At 39.3% G+C, this 20,775-nt stretch overlaps 1 non-coding gene across 1 annotated transcript; it reads right to left on the minus strand.

Moving 5' to 3' along the window:
* Positions 1 to 866: 866 nt before the first annotated feature.
* On the minus strand, positions 867 to 971 carry LOC122095814. Its single transcript, XR_006145209.1, has one exon. It is a non-coding gene; the product is annotated as a U6 spliceosomal RNA (small nuclear RNA).
* Between the last annotated feature and the right edge of the window lie 19,804 nt (positions 972 to 20,775).

Raw genomic sequence — 20,775 nt, forward strand, 5'->3', positions numbered from 1 at the left:
TCCTTTGTTTTCCCCCACCATCCCTTCCCTCCAAACTCCACAATACACTACCCTCCCCCTTCCCCTGCCTAAATTGTTAAGTTCATTTTTTAACAGAGTGTCTTGTACATCTCATTGTTACAAGGGGTCAACCTGTAACACTATTTAAGCATTTTGTATTTCCCTTCCTCTCACCAAATTAGAGAAACGTATACACAGTATGTAGGTGTACCAACTCCAAATACAGTGAAAACAGGGGTATAGCGTGAGGGGGGGAACATAAAGAGAAACAGTTAAATCACATCTCACATTATAAGTATGTTAGAAACAAGAGCAAGAAAGAAAATAAAAACACTTGTGTCGCTATCTTGGGGTTCATTTCACTTAATAGCATCTTATCTGGTCATATGCACATAGCTTTTGATCTTTTCTGCTTATCCCAGACATATATTAGGTATTGAAAATAAGGGAAACCATGGGACGTATGTTTCTTTGGACTTGATTTACTTCACTTAATTTTTTTTCCAAGTCGTTCCAATTCCTAACAAATTGGGCCATGTCATTCTTTCTGATGGAGGCATAGAATTCCATTGTGTATATATACCACATTTTCATGATCCATTTATTTACGGAGGGCCAACGGGGTGGGCTCCATATCTTAGCTATGGTAAATAATGCTGCAGTAAACATAGTTGTGCTGGTAGTTTTAGTATGGTCTTGTTTGTAAATCCCCAAAAGTGGGATTGCTGGGTCACAGAGGAGCTTTATATGGAGTCTTTTGAGGAGCCTCCATACTGCTTTCCAAAATGGTAGAACAAGTTTACACTCCCACCAAGAATGCCATAGGGTCCCCTTGTGGCCACATCCTCTCCAGCGTCTGATGTTGTAAAAATATGAAAAGCTTCACGAATTTGCATGTCGACCTTGTGCAGAGGCCATGCTAATCTTCTCTGTATTGTTCCATTTTTTTAATGTGCTGCTGAATTGTGCACAGTACATTTTTATATGTAAACTGGAACTGATTTTCTTAAACTGATTTTCTTAAACTTCAAAAGAAGTAAATTCAAAAGAATTCTTGTGAAATTTTAGAACAATGTATTTCTTACATAAGCACACATTTAAGAATAGTCAAGATTCACATGTCAAAAACAAAATAATTCCAGATATTTGTTGTTCAAGAGATGTGTAGGAGGAGAAATTCAATTATTCTATACAAGGCACCTGTCACAATGAACACTGCAGCAAGTGTTCAGGTTTGTTAAAAAGTTTTAATGTTTTAGAGTATTTAATTTTGGGAATTTGCTTATATATGCCAAAATTAGGACTGTTTGGCAGGTCATAAAACTTTTCTATAAAGTATTTAAGATTTATAGTAGCAGACATATGCAACTAAGTATGTCCATTTCAGTTTATAGAAATATTACTACTGAGGGCTGGGAAGGTGGTCTCAGTGGTAGAGCACTTGCCTTGCATGCATGAGGCCCTGGGTTCGATTCCTCAGCACCACATAAGCAAAAAGAAAAAAGCCGGAAGTGGCGCTGTGGCTCAAGTGGTAGAACGCTAGCCTTGAGCTGAAGAGCTGAGGGACAGCGCCCAGGCCCAGAGTTCAGGCCCCACGACTGGACCAAACAAAAACAAAAACAAACAAACAAACAAAAAAAGAAATATTACTAATGAGAAGTTGCAAAGTATTTGTGTAAAGAAGCAGAGTGAAGAGTTAAAACTTTGTTAATTACACAGTTTCTGTTAAATTTAGGGCTTCCCTTCTTTATATGTTAGTGAGGAACAAATGGTGATATAAGCCATATACAAATGCTGAGATGAGTCATATAAAATAATCTTAGTGGATAACTTTAAAGACTATTTATAGCCTATAAAACTCTTGTTAAACATCATAATCTTATCCAGTTTTAAATGTACAGGAATATGAGAAAATAGTAAAATCTGCTATGTAGTACACTTCAAATACTGAAAACACTGGTAACTGTTTGGTTTTTTAATTTTATTAATCATTAATATTTAGATATTGTTTTTCTTACTTGTAGCATTGTTTCCCTTGTAATATAATACAACTTTTTGTAAGTCGTCATCAGGGGGTACATTGAGAAGGTTACTGGGATGGCCAAATCATTTTTTATAGGTGCATGTGAATTTACAAAAAAGAAAATGAAGAACAAAATATTTATTTAAAAAAATATCAAGTACAGTCTGAATCAGGAGGGATATTAAATATCCACACATAAAATCTTAGCCCTAAGCTGAAGCAGCATCATTACAGAGTTGAGGCCACAAAAGTGAGAAACGGTGTTTTGTTTTGGTTTGTTTTTTATTTTGATTTTGTTGGTCATGGGGCTTGAACACTGGGGCCTGACTGCTGTCCCTGAGCTCAAGGCGAGCGCTACCACTTGAGCCACAGCACCACTTCTGTCTTTTTCTACTTACATGGTGCTGAGGAATCAAACTCAGGGCCTCATGCATGCAAGGCAAGCACTGTACCACTGAGCCACCTTCCCAGCACCTGAGAGACTGTGTTTTAAAAAAAATCATCTAAACAATATTTGCTTTCTGCTTTGGGTTATATACTGAAATATATGGGTATCTTTTATATTTTTTTGAATTGTTATACTTCTAAATTTATTCTACTTTCAGCCACTTTATCCTTTTCAAAGTTTTGAGATATTTCTTAGAGTTTGCTTCTGTGAAGATTGTTTTTGCATTTATAATATCTTCTGCATCATTTTTATTTTTTTATCAAAATCATTTTATATTTTATATTGATGGGATATCATACATGAAATACTTTCAAATATACATGTAGAATCTAAAGATAGCAGTATGAATATTCTCATACATCTCTTGTTTATCTGTTATGTACTTTCAGTATTATGATATTTCTCTCCCTCTTTCACACTCTCTCATTCCTCTCTTTCTCTTTCATTCTCCATGTCTGCTACTTAGAATTTCTGCTGTCTACTATTATCCTTCAAGATCTACTGAATTTGTGGGAACATATAGGGACCAACAGTTTCCCTTGCATTCTTTAAGAATTATAAGAGTGATGTGATGTTATTCTTTGCCATTCTAAATGGCAAAACAACAGATCTGGAATTCCTGTTCATTTTTAATAATATTACAAATTTTATCTCATAAGAATCATTGGGATGGATAAGATATTTTAACTTGTGACCTAAAAGTTCTTTTTCTTTGACAAACAACCTTTTTCATTGAAGAACAAAATATTTATTTAAAGAAAACATCAAGTACAGTCTGAATCAGGAGGGATATTAAATGTCCACACCTAAAATCTTAGCCCTAGGATGAAGCAGCATTATTAGAGAGTTGAGACTGCAAAAGTAACTACATGTAATGAAAACAAAGCTATCCTATGGAAAGTAGACCAAAGTTGTTCACAGGGATGAAAAACAAGGTAATGGGGGAAGTGAGTACAAAGGATGCCCATCATAGAGCACAGATCCTCAGAGCAGTTTATCATGTATACTTTGTGAGAATGACAATGTGCTGGGAACTATAGATTAAATCACTGAACACTTTATATATATATATTATATATATATATATATATATTCTTGTACATATATTTATATATGTATATTTATATATGCATATATGTCTTCATTTGCCCTTATATATGTACACATGTATGTTACTATACACAGAAATACACACATATGTAAACATATGTATACATGCACACATAAAGAAAGATACATAGTTACAGGCAACACAAGTTTCACTATTTGTCGAATATGCCTTAGATGGAACGCTCGGAACAAATTATGTTGAAGATACATTTGTCTCTAAGAGTTCCTTTACCACTCCTCTTATCTCTTAAAACTGGTAGGTTCTGGTAGATTCGAATTGCAAAATGCAGTACAAGGGAAATCAAGTCACTCAGAAATCTCAGTATGTAAAAATCATATGGTGTCTCCCTGCTCCCCACGGAATGCTTGCTCTTAAAGACAGGTAAAGAATAAAATATTAAGACTTTAAGGCATCCTTCCTTGAACTCTTTTCCAACAGCCAGCATCAATTCCTAAGCAGATGAGTGAGTCCTCAGAAGACTGGAGCTCAGGTCAACATTTCACCAACCTGTGTGAAAACTCCTATGAGAGAAATGCTGACTGAGATCTTGCTGATTTCCTGGCCAAGGAAATAAGAAATGAAGAAAATATTTTTAATGTAGTAAAGTTTGAGAATAATTTGTTACCTCTCAATAAATGTGTAGAACACAACTATACCGACTGACAATAAATGATGTGCATTTCATTTATATGCTCTTGGACTTAGCGAGTGATTTTAGGTGTGTCTACACAAGTAGAATCAGTAGAATCAAGCTAGCATTTCTTCATTTAAGATACAAGGAAAGGATACAATTTGACTCCTTGTAACAATGAGATGTACAAGACACTTTATCAGAGACGGAGTGGAGGGATGAGTTGGGGTGTTCTGAAGAGAAGGGATAGTAAGGGGAAAACAAAGGAGGGGGTAAAAACGCTCAATTAGAAATTTACTTATTCCAGGCGCCGGTGGCTCAAGCCTGTAATCCTAGCTACTCAGGAGGCTGAGATCTGAGGGTCGCAGTTCAAAGCCAGCCCGGGCAAGAACGTCCGTGAAACTCTTATCTCCAATAAACCACCAGAAAACCGGAAGTCGTGCTGTAGCTCAAATAGTAGAGCACTAGCCTTGAGCTGAAGAGCTGAGAGACAGCACTGAGGCCCAGAGTTCAAGCCCCACGACCGACAATAAAGAAAAAAAAAGAAGTGTACTCATTACTTATGTAACTGTAACCCATCTGTATATTAAAAAGATACAAGGAAAACTTCTGTACTTATAGGAAGTTGTATTTGTCACTCAATATCAGTAAGGTATTGCTTTTAGGACCACAGGCATATTAAAACTTTGGATACTCAAATTCTCCAAGTGAACACAGTATATTACTAACATTAGAATCTGCCCACAACCTAGTGCAGTGTAATTGCTATGAAAATTTTTACTATATTCTGTTTGTAATAAAAATAAAAGCATATGCACTGTCAACAAATACAACTTTTTTCACATAGTTTTTGTCTGTGTTTTGTGAATGGGATTGGGAGAGCAATATTGAAAAGCACACATTTCATCACCAAGACCGGTCTGCAAAATGTAACAAAGAACTAATTCAGCATCATTGAATAGTTTGGAACTCCAACGAGAAGTACTTGAATTGATACATCATCAGAAAGTGTAACAACCCAAAGACTTTTTAGAAATGCAGCTGCTAGATTCCTCATGGAGAGCTTTCATAACACTTTGTGAAACACAAGTCAGCACCTCACTGAAGTGTAAATGGTTTTCCCTCAACTTTCTGTCATTCTCAGTCATTATCTAATCAACATATAGCTAAACTTGAATAATCCTCTAATAACAAAATGTTGATGGAGTGTTTATATGCACAAAACCTGGGACAGCTAACTTTTTCCAATTAGAACAGTCTGTATTCTATGATACAACAGAGAAAAAACTAGGTAAGTATCCATTTACAGCCTTCTGAATAATTCTGATTCTGCACACATCAGTTATCTATCCATACCTGTGCCTGAGTGAGAGGATTTAAACAGACTTCAGTGATTTAAAATTTAAATTTAAATGTGGAATGAAATTAGTTCCAATGCATTACATTAAGAAATTTAGAAACAACCGAGAAACCTATAACACTTTTATTGAAAGTGAAGGGATGTTGGAATTTGGTTCTCTATATTTTAAGCAATTTGCAAAAAGAATTGGCAAAATAAAAATTTCATTTTCAGCAGGCTTGACAATTTGTATATTGAAAAGTGCACTAGCCTCAACAATATGTCAATGATATCCTTTTATTTATCTCTAAATGTTTATGCTTCTGGTCTCTTAATATTAAAACCAAAATTTTTTTACTCTTTAGCTAGTTGTGCAAATGGGCTTTGATCCATCATGTCAGTGTGGAATAGAGGGTATGTACATTTCAATGTACAATACATCTGGATCATTGACAATCCTTCCAATTTTCTTCCTTCCGTTAACCCAACCCCACCTATCCCTTCAAGTTTCCTACTTATATTCTCACATATGTACATTGAGTGATATGAGTATATGAGTCCACCATTTCCTTCTCCATTCTTCTGCTCTACTCCCTTTAAGCCCAGATCCTTATTTAAGACTTATTTCAACTTCATGGTATTTTGTTAAATATCTCTGCCTTTGGGATTGGGCTTTGTGCTTGCCACATCCTCACTTCCATGTTTGAACTACATAAATGAGGATATTTCTCTATATTTCTAATCTATGAATGGCTGAGACAGGTCTCCTTTACTATTCACCTTCTGTCCTAAATTTAGAATTGGACCTTCAGGACCATCCAATAGAGCTTTTTTCTTCTCTACACACTGTAGATGGAAGGAAAATAATTTCCATGCTCTCAACACTATGCTATCCATCATTAATTTCCATCACTTATCACTTCAACAGTCTAAATTTAAAGTCATGTTTTTGCATTATATCCACATAGTTTAAGTGTAATTTACCTAGCATTGGAAGTTTAGGGATGATTTTCAATTTTTGATGATAGAAGCAGGAGTCAGTTTAAATTATGCAGATTCCACTATGTAGTGAGCCCTGTAGTCTTCTAAATTTTCAATAAATTTAGAATTACTTTTTATTAATAATTGAAAAGGTTTTATTTCAATATTTGGAATGCTGTCGCAATTATTTAAACTCTTTCACATTTAGAATGAACTTTACCCCCTCCAATTTCCCCCACTACTTCAGGTTAAGTCTCCTTTGGCTTTAGTGTTTGAGAGGATGAGGGTAAATTGATAAGGGTAAACAGAAAGATGATCGTTACTCAGATATCTCCTTCCTCTTCTGTTTCTGTTATTCTTGTTGAGAGGAAGACTGGAGCAGGGAACAAGAGTAATGCTTGGGTAAGGTAGCATTCCTGGCATATCAGTTATTGTTTCTGAGAATCACTTAAAATTGTGTACTTTTGCCTTCTCTGTAACAGAAACCTAACTGTGGCTTCCTTCGTGCAGGAGTAAGCACACTAACAGGTTATTACATGTAAATTGGTATTTTATACCAATTTATACATGTAAATTGGTATTTTATTACATGTAAATTGGTATTTTATATATTATATATTTTATATAAAGGCACTGATTGTTCAACAATACCTTAGTGAGGAGTAGAAAATTCTACTCAGCTCCCCCCTCCTTTCCTCTTCATCCTTCCCCTCCTCTCCCCTCATTTACCCTCCCTTCCCTTCTTCTTTCTTTGAGGGTCTCTCCTCCATATTCATCCCTATCTTCTCTCTTTTTCTCTTCCAGTAGCAAGTGATTTGGTTTATCTGACAACACGTAAGTAATTGAAAAAATATGTTTTCTCCTCTTTTTGTGAATATTTATTCTTAAGAAGTGAGTTCTAGCAGAGCACCAGTGGCTTACAGCTAGATACTAGGTAGGTTCAAATTTGATAATTGCAATTCGACGCTATCCCAAGTAGATAAACCTAAGAGATTCTTCACTTGTAGTAAAAGGAAGAAGTGAAGGTGTGGCTTAGGTGGTATAGAGTAAACATTCAAAATTAACGCCCAGATTGTTAGGTTTGTAAAGAGAGTTTGAGTAAGAACCACACCATGCACGTGGTATTCAGGTAAGGGGTAGGTTTATTCATCATTTCGGCTGGCACCAAGCCATGTTGGCCCTCCATACAGCTGGGAAAGGCCTGGGCAAGACCTGGGAAAGAAAGCAACTACGCCTGGGGTAGGCCTTATCTAGAGTATGGGTGGAAAAGATATGGTGACATCAAATTCAGATGTGACCTCTTCCAGGTGTGCCAGTTGCCTAGGTAATGCAGGTACTAGGTAGAGACTTTGCTGCAAGGAGGGTAGAGTCTGCTTGCCATCCAGGAGCAGACCTTACATTCCAGCCTTTTAGTAATCATGAAATAGGGCATGGATTCTCTCTGGCTACTTCCTGCTAACAAGGGGTGGGAAATTAGGAGTAAAAGGCTAGAATTTTGTTCCCTCCCAGAGAAGGCAGTGAACTGCAGCTGTCCCTTGGTGGGCGTGAGTCCATAGATGAAGTCTGGAGGAGACAAGTCTCTTGGATGAAGTCTGGAGAAAGTCTCATGAGGCATTGAGGGCCTGGAAAAAATATTAGAGAGCAAATAAATGGCAAGAGGAAGGATTTGGGGCTGAAAAATGTTGGTAGAAATGTCCCTATCTGGTGACTAGGTAGAGGAGAATTCAGGTAACAAAGGTAAGAATGTAAATTCTTTTCCAGGTAAGAATGTAAATTGTTTTCCAGTTAAAAGGTAGACAAGTATGGACATTAGATGGGCAGGCTTCTTAATATATTGACCTCCCGGCTCTGGTTAATTTTGAAAGGGCAGGCACAATGTGGCTGATATTACATCATCTCCTCTTACTTCTCTCCATGGTCCCTTGTTCCCCAGACTGGCTGAGTCTAGGTGCTCATTGCTAGGATGCTTGTATTATTTAGTATTCATAGAGATTTAAACTCAAGGTCTAGACACTGTCCCTGAGCACTTCTGCTCAAGGCTGGTGCTCTACCACTTTGAGTTACAGTGCCACTTCCAGTGTTTGACTGCTTAGAGTTAAGAGTCTTCAGCCATGCTTCCAGCCTGACTCTTTGCAGTTTAGTTGGGAGTGAAGTCTTAGGGATTTTTCAACCCAGGCTGACTTTGAATTGCAATCTTTGTTACAAAAACCCTTTATTATTTCCAATTAAACAACAAGGAGATCAAATAGAATAATTAGAGCTTACTTGGTCGTTAGAGCTTACTTTGTCGTTATCAAGAATTGACCAAGAAATATTCTGTAATGACAAAACTCATTAGATGTGAGAATTTTAGCATTGATATGCCCAATATTTTAGAATCACGTGCTCAGCATTAGAATATACAACATAAAACAAAAAAGGCAAAACTCAAAATCTAAAATTTTTTACAATAATGTTTAGACATCTTTGCTAACAAAACACATCAGATGGTTGGGCCTCAGTTACCAGGGTCTGTGAAAAGAGCAACTTGTTAGCAAGGTGCGTTAGAACAGATGATGGAGTAGTAGTAAACTTGGTGGAAGGGTATGGGTCAGATGGGGCCAAACCGTTAACCCACCATGTGGGTTAAGGTCAATATGGCAAACTCAAGATGTCGAATTTCTGAAAAATGCAAGAAAGCCTGAACAAATAGATCAAGCCTAGTTTGGCTAGCCTTTGGTAGGAAACCTAGAGGTAGTCCCTGGGACCCAGGCTGCTTCACACACATTAGGGCACAATCAAAAAAGTTCTTGAAAAGAAATGGAAAGATAGAGAAAGTTGGACATGATTAGCAGAGAGCAAAGAGAACCTGAAAGTGAATAGACTTCTGACCATTTACTATTGCAAAGGCAAAAATAGTCTAAAGCTGAGAAGAGCATAAAAAATTAGGTGCTCTGTCTTTCCAGGGAGCGCAGGAGGCATTTCAGAGTGGTTTCAAAGCACTGGAGTGACACACAGCTCTCCATTAAAGGTGTAGGAGAGAAAGAAAATCAGTGAGTGAAGGTGGGCTTATCAGATGGAAGTGGCACCCCAACTTACCACTTAGCCCTCTAAGAGGAGTGGCCAAGCAATCAGAGTCAAGTGTCCTTGGCTCCAGAGGTGACCAGCCTTTCAGTTAAAGGCTTAGCAGGTTCTCCGGTGTGGTACCATATCTGGAGAGAGACTGAGCAACAGAGAAGCCTTAGAGAGTAGTTCACTCACCAATGTGTAGAAGCATGGTGGATACAGAGGCCAGCAGTAGAATTGATGCACTCTGACTACAGCAGACAGACCGGTTCCCAAAAGGCCATCAGAACTGTGGTATTCCTCTGAGCAAAAAAAAGGAAAAACAAACAAAACAAAGAAAAAAAATGAGAGGAATCCCACTGCCTATCCTGACTTTAAGCCCTTCCCGGGTTCAACCGGCACCATTTATGTTAGGTTTTTAAAAAGAAGTTGCCGAGTAAAAGCCACACCATGCACGTGGTATTGAGGTAAGGGGTAGGTTTATTCATCTTTATGGCTGGCACCAGGCCATGTTGGCCCTCCACGCATCTGGGAAAGGCCTGGGAAAGACCTGGGAAAGAGATCATCTGGTCCTGGGCTAGGCCTTATCTAGGGTATGGGTGGAGAAATGTGTGGCCCCATCAAATTCAGTTGTGACCTCAGCAGATGCAGATGTGACCTCTTCTAGGTATGCCAGTTGCCTAAGAAACACAGGTACTGGGCAGAGACTTTGCTGTGAGGAGGGTAGAGTCTGCTTGCCATCCAGGAGTAGATCTTACACAGATAGAGCTCAAGGCCAGGAGTTCAAACCCCAGTACCAGCGCAATATAAAAAAAAATGAGGGCTGGGAAGGTAGCTCAGTGGTAGAGCGCTTGCCTTGCATGCAAGAGGCCCTGGGTTCGATTCCTCAGCACCACATAAGCAAAAAGAAAAAAGTCGGAAGTGGCTCTGTGTCTCAAGTGGTAAAGTGCTAGCCTTGAGCTGAAGAGCTGAGGGACAGTGTCCAGGCCCAGAGGTCAGGCACGAGGACCAGTCCCCCCCCCCCAAAAAAAATGAGTCCTTTGTCTTTGAAAATGGATATTTCCCAAAAATTCATACCCAGGACTATTTTCAAGGCCAAAGACTCTTTGAAAGGCTTTTTCACATCTTAACCTTATTCTTATGCTTGATTCACATTATGAAAATAGGAGTCACTCTTCACATTAAAAAGTATGCAGATTGTTGAACATTTCTTACTATTTTTAATTTAACGGAAGCATGGGAGAGGAATTCACCTCACTTGGGTGAGTTAGATTTCACTCACTGACAGACATTTATAAGTAAATCAGGATCTGTTTACATGTAAAGAAGTCTATACAGATGGTTTTCTAGGAGAGAGAACAAGCTAGCTGCTGTCCATGTTTGAATCAGAGTTAAGTTTATTCCTATGATATGTCAAAAAGAAGCTCATCTCATAGAACTCTATGTGAACAGCAATTTCAAAAGGTTTAAAAACCCATGTCTATGTTGTGAACAGCCAAATTTTCACAAAAAAAGAGTTTCCTGAGCCAAAATAATATAAGTTAGAGCAAAAGGAACGATGTTAAATATAGTTAATGGGTGAGTGATAGGTGTAAAAGAGTTCTGTAATCACAACTAAACTTTAAATTTTTCATCATGTCCCTAACAATAATCTCCAAGATAGGCCTTGCTAAATCTGTCATAGAGTGCTGAGTTTATGCACTTGTCAGTTTTGTTTAGGTTCCAATATATTCTATGGCAGCTTTGTTTGCCAACTGCTCACACCACATGCGGTGTCTGGAAAAACGTGTTGTCTTGCTAGGCACCTAAGGGATTTTTGTGCCACTGTGAATCGTTTTACTTCTTGTAATTATGCCTGTGAATGTGAAGTCCTTTTATGATAAGAATAATAATTTCTGTACCCTTTGTTCCACTAACAAATCTCAGATATTATATTTAGCCAGGCACCGGTAGTTCATGCCTGAAATCTGAGCTACTCAGGAGGCTGAGATCTGAGGTTCACAGTTCAATACCAGCCTGAGCAGGAAATTCCATGAGATTCTTATCTCCAATAAACCACCAGAAAACTGGAAGTGGCGCTATGTCTCAAGCGGAAGAGCACTGGTCTTGAGCTGAATAGCACAGGGACAGCACCCAAGCCCAGAGTCCAAGCCCCACTACTGACCAAAAAAAAAAAAATATATATATATATATATATACACACACACACACACACACACACACACACACACACACACACACATATATGATGCAATGAATTACATTTAAATATAAATGAATATTTATGATATACGTAAATATACTAAATGTATAATATATTTACATATATAAGATCATATTATATCTGATGTTTATAAATATATTTGTAATTAATATCCAAAGAGTACATTTGAAGATTTTGTGGAAAATGTGGAGTTTCTAAAGACTTACTACTGACCCATCATATTTTCAATTATTTTTTCCACTTATTACAATGTCTGGAGTACTAAGATTGAATGATTATGAAACAGAGTAGCTGTTTCATTCCTTATGATTTTGGATTAGAAACATCTACTTACTTGTTATAAAACCTACCAAAATGTGATTTTGAAATCACACTCCACGAACTGGACATATACAACAATTTACCAACTTAACGGTCTAAAACCTTTATTTGAATCCTATATCTCACATAAATTCAGCATAAAGCAATATGTCATAATGTGAAAAATAAATTCTAGATTTCTCACATGCAGACTGTAGACCCAGAAAATAAAATGAATGACCACGGTATAAAAGATGGAACTGATTAAGTTTGTATAAAATAAGAGAGGAGATGAAGAGAAATATTTTGGAGTATATATGTTCAAATACTTTATAACTTAGTATGATGGCATAATAAAAGTATAAAAATAGGATAATGAAATTAATAAAATGAATAAAATTTAGCAAACTAAATTATATGGACATATGTATATAACATAATAAAATACTTTGTGAAATTAATATTAGCTAATAAAAAGACAAAAATTCATTCTAGTTGTTATAGGTTCATATGTTAATTTCCCCTTTTTGTTCAGTTTTTCCCAGATAAAGTAAAAGGAGAAATAGGTTTTGCTCATTTAGAAAGACAAAATTTAAGGAGTCATCCAAATTTAGTTACCAAGATATACACCATTTAACAAAGTGTTTTAAAAACTCAAGCTGAAGGAAATAAATTATTGAAACATCTTTTATAATAAGTACAGAATCTGTATGACTGATTTTTCTACTTTTTTTTAGGGGGGGTCCGGTCGTGGGGCCTGAACTCTGGGCCTGGGCGCTGTCCCTCAGCTCTTCAGCTCAATGCTAGAGCTCTACCATTTGAGCCACAGCACCACTTCTGGTTTTTTTCTTTTTGCTTATATGGTGCTGAGGAATTGAATCCAGGGCCTCAGGCATGCAAGGTAAGCATGCTACCACTGTGGCAACTTCCCAGCCCCATGACTGATTTTTCTTATATGCCAGTTTGCAATACGGCTTGCATGATGGTTTTCTGACTATATGTTTAGTTAGGTCTTGATATTTAGTTGAAGAAATTATGTTCTTTCACATATTCATTTGTCAGATCAAAGAGGAAATGAATTCCATGCCAGAGACAACATCCATAATAATGTTACAGTTGTATCCTGCTACTTTGCCAAAGTTTCATATCAGGTCGAGTAACTTGGGCCTTTTTTGCATGGTGACCATCCTGGGTCAGAATGACGCAGCTGCAAGTAGACCTGACCTTCTATTGCTGAAGGCTGGTGGCTATTAGGGAAACCATAGGTCAACCTGTCAACATCGGGTTGAAATCCCGATCCTGACACCTCCCAATGGCAGAAGATCACAAGAGACTCGTTCCTATGCATAGGAATACCAATTGAAATAGTAGTTCTTGCATTGGTCTAGTCTAAAATTGGTTGCAATAATCCTAGGATGCTGATTCATATTAATAGTTTATTAAGCATAAAAAGAATAACTTTCATATTTTTAGTAGGTTAGTGGAGATAAGAGTCTCATGTACTTTCCTGCCTGGGCTGGCTTCAAGCTGCCATGCTGAGATCTCAGCTTCTTGAGAAGATAGGATTGCTAGGATGGACCACTGGCACTTGCTAAGGATGTTTGTGTGTGTGTGTGTGTGTGTGTGTGTGTGTGTGTGTGTGTGTGTGTGTGTGTGTGTGTGTGTGTGTGTGTGTGTGTTTACTGGGACTTGAACTGAGAGCCTAGGTGCTATCCTTTAGCTTGTTTGCACAAGGTTGGTACTGTACCACTTGAACTACAGTAGCTCCACTTCACATCTTTTTGGTGATTCATTGGAGTTAAGAGTCTGCCCAGGCTAGCTTTGAAACTTAATTGATCCTCAGATCTCAGCCTTTAGTAGCTAGGATGACAGGCCTGAGCCACCGGCGCCCAGCTGATAATGGCCTTTCTCCACAGTGGACTGGGAGCTCCTGAAACCTTTTCTTTATTTTTTCTCTCTGAGTACGGGGGCCTGAACTCAGGTTATGGGCTCTGGTCTCTTAACTTTCCCTCAAGGCTGGCACTCTACCACTTAAGCCACATCTCCATTTCTGGCTTTTGGTCGTTCATTGGCAAAGGAGTCTAAGTAACTTTCCTCCACCCTGAGCTGGCTTTGACCCATGCTCTCTGATCTCAGTCTCCTGAGTATCTAGGATTTACAGGGGTTGAGCCACTGGTGGCATTGGGTAGAAGCTTTTCTTAAGCAAGAATTCTTCACTGCATTTTCCTTGATTCCTCCATGCAAAGGAGGCCGGGTCAGCAGCTGTGAAAAACAGGCTTCCAGCCACAGGAAATGGCTGGGGTCCATGATGAAAAGACAAACTAATCTTCTCCTGCGCCCCATTCTAGGACCCTACCCTCAGCCCTACCTGTGACTCAAGTACAAACCTTGACCCAGCCTTGAATGTTGCCCCAGACTTGTCTGAAGGCACAGAACCTTAATTCCACCCACACTACCTTCACTAGACCACACCTCAGGACCTTTGCACATGCTGTGTTCCTTCTGCCTGAGGCTCTCTGTCTTGTAGCCACATCTTAGAACTCCTGTGGAATTTTGGCACTGGTTATATCACCTCCTGGAGCAAGTCCTTCCTTCCCTTCTCCCTCTTTTTTTATATTGAGTTGCTAGAGATGGAACTTGTGCAGGCTGACTGGTAAATACTCTATATTGGTGTGTGTGTGTGTGTGTGTGTGTGTGTGTGTGTGTGTGTGTGTGTGTGTGTGCATGTGTGGGCCAGTCCTGGCGTTTGAATTCATGGCGTGTATGCTAACCTATCCCTAAACTTTTGTGCTCAAGGCTAGCACTCTACTACTTGAACCACAGCTCTACTTCTGTCGTTTTGCGTGTTTAATTGGAGAAAAATGTCTCATATAGACTTTCCTGTTTGCAATTGTGATCCTCAGATCTCAGCCTCCTAAGTAGCTAAGATTACATGGGTGAACCACCTGCATCTTCCCGCTACCCTACCTCTTATCTATAACCTCAGTCCTCTGATTCCCAGAACAATATATCTCACCAGGTTGACTTTTTTTTTGCCAGTCTTGGGGCTTGAACTCAGGGTCTGGGCATGTTCCTGAGCTTCTTTTGCTAAAGGGTAGCATTCTATCACTTAAGCTACAGTGCCACATTTGGCAATTTCTTTTTCCGTTGTACTGAGGAATTGAACCAAGGGCTTCATGCATGCGTGCTATGTAAGCATTCTACCAATAAGCCACATTCACAGCTCAAGGCTCACTTCTAATGGAAGTTATGAGGGTGAGGTTTATTGGCTTACCCCTTTTGGCATAGAAATTACTGAAAATTTCATATCTTTGCCAAGATTTGGGACCACCCTGTGATTCGGCAATGAGGAATGATAAATGAGTGATAGCCACCAGGCCCCAGAGGTCTAGGCTCACATCCTACAGAGGTATAGAGACTATGGAGCCAGAGCCTTCCACAACTCCTACAGTCTAGGAACTGTAGTCTCCCTGGAGGCAGTGGCTGGTTGCTAGGTGTCCTGATGGGACACCTCAGCCAGGACATAAGGCTTCAGTTCTTAAATGGCAGAGAAGGAGCCTTTGGTCAAGCTGCTGGCTCAGACTTAGTACTCTCTGAGGGCTTGTGCCAGGCTGCCCAGGTTGGGGGGCTGGGCATGGGCAACCTGCTGAATGCCTATCATCCATACACAGATACATGGATTTATTGCCTCCTTTTTATTTGTTGGCAGGTCTGGGGTTGTACTATGAGCTTAGGCCCTGAGCTCCTTTTGTTCAAGGGTAGTGCTCTGCCCTTGAGCCACAGACCCATATGTGTATTTTTTTTTCCTGTGATCTCTTAGAAAGAAGAGTGTAGCAGACTTTCCCACCCTGGATGAATTCAAATTGCCATGCTCTACATCAGGAGGCTGAGGCCTCCTGAGGAGCTAGGATATAGGCAGGAGCCACTGGCACCTTGCTTTCTTCTTGTTCTTTTTTTTAAATTGTAACAAACTGAAATCTTCACAGTGTCATTCCAATGATTTGTATTCGAATTAAACTACCCAGGCCTCGAGTTGCAATTCTAGGACTGCCACCCACAAATGGAGGGAGATCCTGACAAACTCATTTCTATTTGTGTGAATCCTAATGGAATGTTATAAAAGTAATGATTAAATATGCAGTTGATTCATGATTCTATTTTAGAATACCACACAAAAATTATTGGATTTTTGTCTTCCATTCTAGCACCATGTTTTGATTAAGGATATTAATTACTATTTAATTAATGCTTTTGTAAGTATTCAACCAGGATACTTCATTAAATGGAGACATAATTTAATAACTAATAATTGGTAATATATGAGTATATATATATATATATATGTATATGTATATATGATTTAGTATCCTCACAGTCCCTCTCTTGATCACAGGTCCTCAGAACTTCCTGCTCAGTTGCCTGAGGCTGGTCTGCTCAGACTGTGACCCCACTTATAGATTGGTCATTTTAACACCATGGTATGATTGGTCATTCTAGCACCATGGTATGATTAAGGATATTGATTACTATTTAATTAATGCTTTTATAAATATTCAACCAGGATACTACATTAAATGGAGGCATAATTTAATAACTAATCATTGGTTTATATATATATATATATATATATATATATATATATAATTGAATAACTTCACAGTCCCTCACTTCATCACAGGTGCTCAGAATTTCCTGCTCAGTTTGCCGGAGGTTGGACTGCTCAGACTGTGACCACATTTATGGATTGGTCATTGTAGGCCATGAGTTGAAATCCTGGGATGGCCAAAAATTTATCTGAGGTGTAAGAAGCCAATTTTGACAGATTATTTTCCTTCTTTGCTAAAGTCTTTGGTATCAGCATGATGTATAATCCATATGCTAATATATACTATGTGATATGATGTAATAAAAGAAATGTTATATGTGTAGTAACTAAATAAATGAGAGTAATAAATGTCATATGCAGTAAACCCATGTATGTAAATAGATCTCGTATATGTATATTATTTTTTCCAGTGCTGGGGCTTCAATTCAGGCCCTAGGACCTGGTCTGCATTTCTTGTCTTCAAGGACGATGACCTTTTCCTTTCATCCCCAGTGCCACAAAGTTACACAGACCCGAATTCAAATCCTAGGTCTGCCACAAAAATGGTGCAACTTGTAAGCCAGAGGCTTATTATTATTATTATTAGCCAAGCACAGGGCTTACACTCAGTTCTTGGCATCTATGCCACAGCCGACCCTTGAATCCTCGCATCTGAATTCCAATCTCCGAGGTGGCATAAATATTAAAACAATGAAAAGGAGAAGCATAAAAATAAGAAATTCAAGGAGGTAGTTTTACTTTTTTTTTCCTTTATATTGTGACCATCCTGGGTGTAAATGAAAAGGCCCAGAAGGTGTACATGACCTTCCATTGCTGATGTTTGGAGGACTATTAGGGAAGCCATAGCCAAAATCAGCAACTTAGGCCTGGAGGTGGAATCCCGGGACTGCCACTTATGAATGGAAAGAAATTCTAAGAAACCCATTCCCATATACCTCCCTACGAATGGAATGGTATAATAGTAACAATTAAAGTAGTAGTTAGTGTAGGATTATATTATAAAATTATACACAACAATTATACTACATTGACTAATTTTCAATTAATATCTTATTATGTATTCAAACATGATAATTAAAATGAAGGAATAATTTAATTGCCAATAATCGGTAGTAATATTGTATATGCAATTTCATAGTATACAGACATTTCTCTCTTGTTTTATACATATACATCTATTTATCTATCTATCACTCTACACATTTATCTGTTCATTCACTTGTCACTCCTGGGGCTCAATGGTAGAGTGCTCGCCTAGTACATACAAAGCCCTGGGTTCGATTCCTCATTAACATGTACACAGAAAAATCCAGAAGTTGTGCTGTTGCTCAAGCAGTTGAGCACTAACTTTGAGCATAAAAGCTTAGGGACTGTGTCTAGAACTTACTCAAGGCCCGAGACTAGCACCAAAAAAAATAAAAAGGTAGAATGTTCTGAATGCAACTATATAAGGATAGGGCTGAAAATACCTCATCACAGAGCAAGCTGGGTGTTTGGTGCTGACAGCTGCCATCTAACCTGACTTAGCCAGAGGTAAACCATTGCAACCCAGCTCCACAGAACCAGATGCTGCTGGCTCGCTTACCCCTGACATCTAAGATACTCGGGGGCTGAGATCTGACACTGGTGGGCTTACAACCCAGCCCAGGCCGGAAGTCTACCAAACTCTGAGTTGTGGCTCACAGTGGTAGAGCTCTAGCCTTGAGGAAAAGATCTTACAACAGTACCCCTAACCTTTCAGTGCATTTGCTATGGCTGACTCCCCACCCCCCAAAAAAACACCCCTCTAAATCATTAGATGTGAATTTTGTGCAGTTTGTGATGTTTTTCTGAAAGAATGGTGATACTGATAAAAGCACCTTAATTCTAATGACAGTGTGTGGGATACAGCTTTGTGATGAGTCCTTCATGAGGTGTTGTGTGCTGAGTCCTTCACGGGGTTCATTCTTTCATCTGGTCCTTGTAACAGCTCCACAAGTAAGATGATGGTGCAGATGAGAAAGTTGAGGTTCAGATATGTCCCCATGTCAGGGCCAAAATGATGTATATACTGAACTCTAGTGAGTTGTCTCCTGCAGACAATTGTTTTGATTTATTTTTCTTGAATTCAGGGTCTCAGCACTGACCCTTTCCTGTTGGGCTCATGGCTAGCACCCTACCACGTGGAGCCAAGGACCCTGTTGAAACAGAGTGCTATGATCTAGGCATCTGTAACTGAGGTCTGTCTCTCTGCCTACTCATGAAGCTGAGATCTGAGAATCTGGGTTCCAAACTATCCCAAATACAAAAGGTCCCATGAGACTATTATCTCCTCTTTACCACTTAGAATCTTGAAGTGGAAGCTAGGCACCAGTGACTCATGCCTGTCATCCTTGCTACTCAGCCTGAAAGCTGAGGATCAAGATCCAAAGCCAGCCTGGGCAGGAGATTCCTTGAGATGCTTATGTCCAATAAACCACTAGAAAGCCTGAAGTGGCGCTGTAGCTCAAGTGGTAGTGCGCTAGAGTTGAGCTGAAGAGCTCCGAGACAGCACTTGGCCCAGACTTCAACTCCTCCAACTTACAAGAAAAGAAAGAAGGAAACCTGAAGTCGAGTGCTGGGAATGTATCTTATGGGTAGAGTGCTTTGCATGTAGGAAACCCTGGGTTTGACTTCTTAGTACCACATCCCTAGAAAAAAAGCCTGAAGTGGCTCTGTGGCTCAAGTGGTAGAGTGCTATCCTTGTACAGAAGAAACTCAGGTACTATGTTCAGGTCCTGAGTTCAAGATCGAGGACTGGTGTACGCTCACACACACACACACACACACACACACACACACACACACACACACAGAAGTGAAGATGGGACACAAAATGGTAAAGCACTGGACTTCAGCTCTGAGCTCATGATCGTCACCCTGGCCTTGTGTTCAACCCCAAAACCTAGCCACCCAGGGCCCAACTAGGAGAGGTCAAAGGTTTCAAAATCTGTTGAGCTTCACCAGCCCTAGAAAACAGGAAGCATTGTGATTTTGCACAAGTGTTTAGATTTAGCAAACTTCCAGAAACCTAGGGAGGTACTGTAGCCAATTAGGAATCTTTTCATTAGGTTCAGCCCCTAGTTGTCTGCCAGAAGGACTCTTGAATTAATTGTAGCAGTTTGTTTCCACATTGGAACATAGTGTAACAAAGACAGGATGAGTGCAGGTAATTTGGCCGGCCACGAGAGGTGGCACAAATGAAGGCTTCCTGTCAAAACAGGGCACTGGGGAGAGAGATAGCTTGAGGTACAAAAAGGCCTTTTTCTCCTGGCCTTCAGAGCCCATCCACACTCATCCTCACTAATTGTCCTGGATGAATTGTTTGTTACACAGCTGTACAGGAGTGGAGCTTTTTGTCTGCTTGTTCCAAAAATGAGGCACTCTTCCTCCAGCAGCCTGGGGTGTGGAGAAACCCTCAGGCTACACTGGGAACAGTGAGGGGTGCCCCAGAATATTCAGTGTCTTGAAAGCACTTTCTGTACTATGATATTATTCTTTTTTTATTGGGAAAATACTGTACAGAGGGGTTACAATTACATGGGCAAGATATTGAGTACATTTCTTATCAAGCATTGTAGCCTCCTCCTTTGTTTCCCCTTCCCATCCCTTCCCATCCTCCCCCCGTCCCCCCCACCCAATCCTCCCCACCCCCACCTACCCAATCCTCCCAGGCCCTCCCCCCCCCACACCAAAGTTGTAAAGTTCGTTTTCAATATAATGACTTGTACATCTCATTGTTGCAATGGGTCCACCTGTATCCCTAGTTAAATGATTTGTTTTTCCCCTTCTCCTCCACAAATTATACCGACATCAAATACAGTGAAAGCAGGGGTTATACTGGGGGAGGGACATACAAAGCAACGAAGAAATAATCTTATAAATGTGTTAGAAACAAACGCATGAAAGGAAAAGAAACATTTGAATACAGATCTTAGGGTTCATTATTCTATTCAAAGCAAATTTCCTAGCTGGGTTCCTTTCTTCATACCGACTCTGGCTCTTCACCGATAGAAAAACATGCATACATACACAGACACATGGAATTA

Source organism: Dipodomys spectabilis, unplaced genomic scaffold (assembly GCF_019054845.1).
Source record: "Dipodomys spectabilis isolate Male_0828 unplaced genomic scaffold, ASM1905484v1 ptg000362l, whole genome shotgun sequence".
Taxonomy (NCBI): Eukaryota; Metazoa; Chordata; class Mammalia; order Rodentia; family Heteromyidae; genus Dipodomys; species Dipodomys spectabilis.